The 6,048-nt window shown below is 39.6% G+C and overlaps 1 long non-coding RNA gene across 2 annotated transcripts in view; it reads left to right on the top strand.

Annotated features, from left to right (window-relative positions):
- The first annotated feature begins 918 nt into the window (after window positions 1–918).
- LOC135096953 (uncharacterized) overlaps window positions 919–6,048 on the top strand; it is a 64,208-nt gene continuing 59,078 nt past the window's right edge. The window contains exon 1 of one of the 2 annotated variants that reach the window (XR_010265223.1): window positions 919–937. This is a non-coding gene — a long non-coding RNA (uncharacterized LOC135096953). The remainder of the gene's footprint in view (window positions 938–6,048) is intronic. The other variant, XR_010265224.1, reaches the window with a different exon arrangement.

The following is a 6,048-nucleotide window of genomic DNA, read 5'->3' as shown; positions in this document are numbered from 1 at the left end:
AGGAGGAAGAAGAAGAGGAGGAAGAAGAAAAGAAAGATGAGGAGAATGATGATGATTATGATGACAATGACTGCAACACAGCGCCACAAATCGCAGTGGTGGTGGTGGCACTGACTGTATACCCACCCAAACAATTAACAAATACATAAATATAAATAGATAGAAAATAAATAAAAGATAAAGAAAAATCATACGAATAGAAATTATGCTCTCTCTCTCTCTCTCTCTCTCTCTCTCTCTCTCTCTGACACACACACACACACACACACACACATCTAGGATTAATGTTCCGTGTGGAATCTGGCAACGTAACGCTTCAATGCATGACTCGAGTCAGCGCAGGTTAGTCTCACGTGACAGTAAAGGCCATTGAATATAAGTACGTCCCCTGGAGATCTTATATTACACCTCATCTTTAATTCACGTATCCTCCTACACACTAAAGAATGGTATAAATATTTCCCGCACTGTCAGACCGTGGACATTTGGCTCAGCTGCGTGAACAATACTCCAAACAACGAACCTTCGAACTGAGACACTGAATCTGTAACTCTCAGCCGCCTTAGTCCTGTTCGCCTCGCCACTGCCGCGTGGTTACGTCAAGACAGCGGGCGGCCGCGTACTAGTTTCCTTAGTACTTGTGCTTCCGTGTCAATACCGTGTGCTGTAAACTGCTGAACGAACTGAGATACTCATTCAGTTTTGGTCGCCTCTCCATTATCTCGTGGTGACGTAAAGGTGACGGCCCGTGTGTTAGTTTTCCCGGTAATTGTGCCTCTGTAACATTACTGTGTGCAGTGGTCGTGAGAACTGCGAGGCGGCGGTGCAGACTGTGCCGTGGAGAGCCGCGGGGTGTTGGAATCGCCTCTCAGTCACCTTGAAGGCGTCATACTCGTATTCCCTCCCTGCTCTTCCCCGTGTCTTCCTGTCGATGTTGGTAATGTACTAGTCACTATTTTGTGTGCATGTGTTTTGTTTATTTATTATTTGTGCATAGAGGAACTGAAAGGTTAGCAGCCTGCAGTGTTTTTGGTCAACCCATATTTTGCGTATTTGTTCAGTCATTTGCTTGTTACTTGCGCATAGAGGAAGTAAGGAAGGTAATAAGCTGCAGTGTTTCTGATCACCCTGTGTTCTGCGTATCTGTTCAGTCGTTGTTTATTATTTGTGCATTGAGAAACTAGTAGGAAACAGGATGCAGCGTCTCCAATCACCACTTGTCAACCTTCTCTTGGCCTCAACATTTCAATTGGTCTCCTTGTTCATGTTCATTTTAATAGTGTCACTGTTTGGTGCAAGTGTTTAGTTGATGTTGTTGTTGTTGTTGTTGTCGTTGTTGTTGTTGTTGTTGTTGTTGTTGTTGTTGTTGTTGTTGTTTTATCTGCGCACAGAGGAGCCACTAGGCTACAGCGTCTCAGATTACTCATAATCTTTCCCTTTCTTTCCCTGCCCATCACAATCTTTGCTTATTTCTTAGAAATTGAGGTTTTCCATGTTGGTATTATCGTTAGTTCAGTGATGCTACGGATGTTTTCAAGCCACAGTTTCCTTCGTAACAATATTGGGAACATGGTGAAGGTTACACAACACAGGATAAGAAAATAACGTGTATGCCCAACAAAATACTCTTTGTAAGCCCACGTTCCTTACATCACTTGCTCTCGTTTGTCACACTCTTTCTTTGTAAATCATTTCCCACATCCATACAGGGGTCGGTGATCCTGGCAACTCTTATTCACCAAGTCCAGTCGCACACCTCACCTTTCCTTGCCTCAGTACACACACCATGGCTATCGTTGCGTCACACAGCGTGTTCTAAGCGGATAGACACATAAGCCACAAAAAAAAAAAAAAAAAAAATTATCTGGTTATCTGAGTTGAAAAAGATAACATAGATATTTTATGTCAGTAGAAGGTTTTACTTTTTGCGTAGCTTTTTTTTTGTGTTAAATCTCTGTATTCTTATGTAATCGTATCATTTTTATCTCTGAAGCATTACTGTTTATTATTGTTACTAATGTTAGATTCTTATCCTGAAAGAGTATTATTCTCAGAGTGACTGTCCTTTACGTGCTGTGCACTCCAGGAACTCGAATATATTTCTTTTTAGATTTTTTCTTTGGAAATAAAAAACAAGTGAGTGTGATGTACGACAGTATCTACAAAACCAAAACAAAGCCACGTTCTTTTTCCTTTTGGTTCATTCTTTGCAGATGGAAACTTGAAAAAAAAACATCTTTGATATTGCTGTTTGATATTGTTGTTGTCGTTTCTCTAGAGTCTCATTTGCAGTCAACTTAATATACCTACTGTACTTTCATCTCTAAGCATTACAATCCTATGCATTCCCCCAGAACACTTACTGCCAACACCGCAGCGGCACCAACTTGCTGTAAAGAGAGGGAGAGTGGGATGAAGGAGGTAACAAAATAGGGATGACAAAGAATATATTTGTAGATTAAAGATAACAGATGGAGGGAAAGAAAGGAGGAAGGAAGGAAAGGGAAAGGAGGAGAGGAGGGAGGAGGAAGGGAGAGAGTGTGAAGGGGAAAGAGGGTAAAAGGAGGAAAGGAGGAAGAAAGACAAGAGTGAAGAGAGAAGAGGGTGAAAGTGGAAGGAATGATGAAGGGAGGAGGAAGAGAGGAAAGGGGGAAAGAAGGAATGGGAAAGAAAGGAGGGTTAAGGCAAGAGATGGTGAGGGAGGAGTGAGGGAAGGAAAGGGGAAGAAGAGAGTGAGTTGAAGGTCCGTTTCTGGGAAGGTCACGTTCTTGTATATGACCTTTCATTAAGAGAAGGAGGAGGAGGAGGAGGAGGAGGAGGAGGAAACTTAAACTGTATGTGCCTTTTTCGCAGAACACACGCCTCGAATTACACACACACACACACACACACACACACACACACACACACACACACACACAGAGAGAGAGAGAGAGAGAGAGAGAGAGAGAGAGAGAGAGAGAGAGAGAGAGAGAGAGAGAGAGAGAGAGAGAGAGAGAGAGAGAGAAAATTATTATGCCAGTGCTCCATTGCTGAGTCATGAAAAAATCAAAATAACATTCATTAAACTAATTTCAGGAATCAAGATGAGATGCACATGAAAATATAACCTCTCTCTCTCTCTCTCTCTCTCTCTCTCTCTCTCTCTCTCTCTCTCTCTCTCTCTCTCTCTCTCTCTCTCTCTCTCTCTCTCTCTCTCTCTCTCTCTCTCTCTGACCCTAGTAACTTTCTGGGTCTTTGGGTCGACACACACACACACACACACACACACACACACACACACACACACACACACACACACACACACACACACACACACACACACACACACAAGCGTAGCATTGGCCATCACACAAATATTCGCAATTTTTCCCTCCTCCTCTTGCCAATCAATGTTATAACTTGCAGTGATATTTTCTGTCCCTCTTCCTGACGCTAATAACTTTCTGGGTCCTTGGGTCGAGACAGACTGACAGACAGACGCACAAAACAACAAGAAATGCAATGTATTCTACTGGAACATTCTGAATTTTTTTTTTTTTTTTTTTGCTTCCGGCTCTTGACAATTAATGTTTTAATTTATGCAGTTGATTTTTCTTTTTCCTCTACTTGTTGAGGTTAAGTGAAGTCAAGTTATCTGAAGAGCAGAAATCTGGTTTTGTTTCTGGGTATGATTAAAAGATTGTATTAAGTTTAAAATGATGCTTGTTGTTTAAAATGATACTAAAATGATACTTATGGCAATGAAAGTGTAAAAAAAATTTTTTTTTTTACCCACTGAATTGTGTCTCCTTTTACTCTTTTTTGACAAGTAATGGAATATTTGATGAAGCTTTGAATGGTCTCTGGTGCTGAAAGGGTTTTGTTTAGTACCTTGAGTTTTTAGTACGTCCATCCTCTCGTGGTTTTTGGGAAGGGAAGAAAAAGGCTTTGTTGTGACGAAGGACGGCGGTTCGTTGTGTTGTGCTGTGTTGTTCGTATCTTTGTTTGCTGTTCGTATTTTGTCTTGTTGTGCATTTCATCTTAGTTTGTGCGGAGTTTTTTAGTAATTGCCTTCACTCCTGTATTTTGGAAAGGGAAGGCAGAGGCTTCGTAACACTGACGGGTGAGAATTTGTTGTGGTGTGTGTTTTTTTTACTTTTGTTTCGTCTTTTTTTTTTTATCATATCTTTCTCTTCGAATACCTCTTACCGCCTTTCCTTGCTTAAAAACATTTTCATTGTTTTCTAATTTGTTTTGTGTATCATTCACTTTCGACACCTTTCATAACTTCTGCTTGGTTAAAAAAAAAATAAAGAAATCGGAGATTTTCATCGTTTTCCAAATATTGTGTAGTACATCTTATTTTTTATTACCTTCCATCTCCTTTGCTGGCGTAGAATTGGATATTTTCTTTAGCAAGTAATTTTCGGTACGTCTTGCAGAGGTGTTTCATTGTCTGTTTGCATGAAAACGGACAATTTTTCTTTTATTGATATTTCTTTTTTTATATCTTGCACTCTCGTTATCTTTTTTTTTTCATTGTTTTTTTTTGACAAGTAAAGCATTCTCGATATCTTTCATCTACTTTGTTTGCGAAAATAATATTTTTTTTATTATTTTACTATTGTTCTATTATTGTTCAGTATGTGTTGCACTCTTGATCCCTTTCATCACTTTACTTGCCTAAAAACTTACATTTCTTACTATTTTTAATGCATTTTTTCGGTGTAGGTGTCTTGCACTCTCATAATTTTTCATCACATTTGTTTACTGGAAACTAGATGTTTTTTTTTTTTACTGTTTTACTGTTTTATTTTTTTCTGTACATGTTAGTCTCGATACCTCTCACCACCTTTGCTTACGTAGAAACGGATCTTTTCATTGCTTTGATTATTTTCTGTGTATTTTCTGTCCTCCATACCTTTCATCACCTGTCTCTACGTAAAAAGATTGAATTCTTTTATAGCATTTTTCAATATATCTTGTATTCCCAATACCATTCAGCATCTTTATTTGCGAAAAGAGTTTCTAATATTTGTAGTATTTTAGTACATATTATTATATCACTTTTTGGTATACATATCTTGCAGTGTCCATGCCTTTGAGCGTCCGCCCTCGTTTGCCTTGTGTCTGTCCACCTTGCGTGTGTAGTATTGGCACAGCTGCTGCAGAGGCTCGGGCGGATTGGAGTGCTTAATAGTGATGAATGTAGGTCACAAAATGCAGCGCGTATCTATTTTTGTCTGCCTTTGCAGTGAGTTAATTCCAGGGCGGTGACTCACTGCGAGGCTGAGTTTGTCCATTTTGTCTGGTTTAGTTCAGCGCGGGTTCATGTTAATTGTGGTGGGTTAAGTTGTTACATTTATCACTGTCATCATCAACATCGTCTTCATTATAGTTTTTGCTATCATTATTGTTTAAAGCTGGCTGAAGTAAGGTGTAGAAAAGAAGAGATGTCATGAAGCAGGACCATTGTCATCCTCGTAGAGAGACGTAGGTTAAGAGGGGACCTGATGGAAGTCTTTAGGTGGTATAAGGGTTATAACAAGGGGGATGTAAGCAAAATTCTTAGGATCAGCAACCTGAATAGAACAAGAAATAACGGGTTCATGCTTGAAAAATTTAGGTTTTAGGAAAGAGATAGGAAGAAATTGGTTCTCAAATAGAGTGGTGGATGAGTGGAACGGACTCAGTAATCATGTTGTTAGTGCTTGGACATTAGGGAGCTTTAAGAGAAGATTAGACGGGTTTATGGATGGGGATGACAGGTGGAAATAGGTAGGTATATTTCATACAGGGACTGCCACGTGTAAGCCTGGTCGCTTCTTGCAGCTTCCCTTATTTCTTATGTTCATTATTATCAACATCATCATTATCATTGTTATCATCGTCATCATTATTGTGTAAAGGGAGATGGAGTAAGGTATAGAAAAGATATTATATCATATACCAGGATTTTCACCGTTATCATTATCATCATCATCATCATCATCATCATCATCATCATCATCAGCCTCGCCATCATCGTCGCTATCATCATCACGATCATCATTCAGTTCCACGGCA

Source organism: Scylla paramamosain, unplaced genomic scaffold (assembly GCF_035594125.1).
Source record: "Scylla paramamosain isolate STU-SP2022 unplaced genomic scaffold, ASM3559412v1 Contig9, whole genome shotgun sequence".
NCBI lineage: Eukaryota > Metazoa > Arthropoda > Malacostraca > Decapoda > Portunidae > Scylla > Scylla paramamosain.
Note: the sequence above shows the minus strand (reverse complement) of the source record. Positions and strands in the feature narration are given on the sequence as shown.